Source organism: Nomia melanderi, unplaced genomic scaffold, assembly GCF_051020985.1.
Source record: "Nomia melanderi isolate GNS246 unplaced genomic scaffold, iyNomMela1 scaffold0572, whole genome shotgun sequence".
Classification (NCBI taxonomy): domain Eukaryota; kingdom Metazoa; phylum Arthropoda; class Insecta; order Hymenoptera; family Halictidae; genus Nomia; species Nomia melanderi.
This window is the reverse complement of record NW_027475686.1, coordinates 20037-20821: the sequence shown is the minus strand read 5'-3', so window position 1 is coordinate 20821 and position 785 is coordinate 20037. Positions and strand designations below refer to the sequence as shown.

Below are 785 nucleotides of genomic sequence, written 5' to 3'. Positions count from 1 at the left end.
CATGCGCGCAACAATAGATGCGTCTGATCGGAAGAACGCGAGGGTCGACTGCACGCGATGGATTCAGTATCGGGTAGGATACAAAATATATCCCCGTCGTTTCCACGCGTGCGAGTCTTCTGCGTCTTTCGCGGGTTTTTGAATGCACTATACGCCCGGAACGTCGAGAAATATATACATATTACTTGAACGTTTTTCGTCTCGAAAGGCTTCGGTGTCGTCTCCAAGGCGACGCCTGAATCTCCTTCGCGCGCTGGTCGGAGATTCAGGTATCAACTTTTATCTTCTCTTTGAAAGAAGAGAGATATTAGGTCGAACAAATGAGAATAAAATTATATATGTGAAATATAAAATTTATACGATTACCCTGAACGGTGGATCACTTGGCTCGTGGGTCGATGAAGAACGCAGCTAATTGCGCGTCAACGTGTGAACTGCAGGACATGAACATCGACATTTCGAACGCACATTGCGGTCCACGGATACAATTCCTGGACCACGCCTGGCTGAGGGTCGTTTACGTACCATACACTGCTTGCGTAGCTCTGTCAAATCCCCGCCGTCGTTCACCTCTTCGGATCGAACGTTTTTTTACCGAAGGGCGCAAAGAACGTTTCTGAGTCGGGTTAAGAGAAGGATGCTACGTACGAGCGAACGATGGGTGTCTCGTCGGCGTTTGTCGCGGACACGCGAAAATTCTGTGAATTTCACGGACAGTGTACGTTCTAGTTGTTGCAAAACGATCGGAATCGTTTGTATGGACTCGCGTGAGTGTTCGCGGCGTC

General features: G+C 48.7%; 1 non-coding gene across 1 annotated transcript; it reads left to right on the top strand.

The window, feature by feature from the left end:
• Positions 1-363: 363 nt before the first annotated feature.
• LOC143176462 (5.8S ribosomal RNA) lies at positions 364-516 on the top strand. Its single transcript, XR_013001005.1, has one exon. It is a non-coding gene; the product is annotated as a 5.8S ribosomal RNA (ribosomal RNA).
• The last annotated feature ends 269 nt before the right edge of the window (positions 517-785 follow it).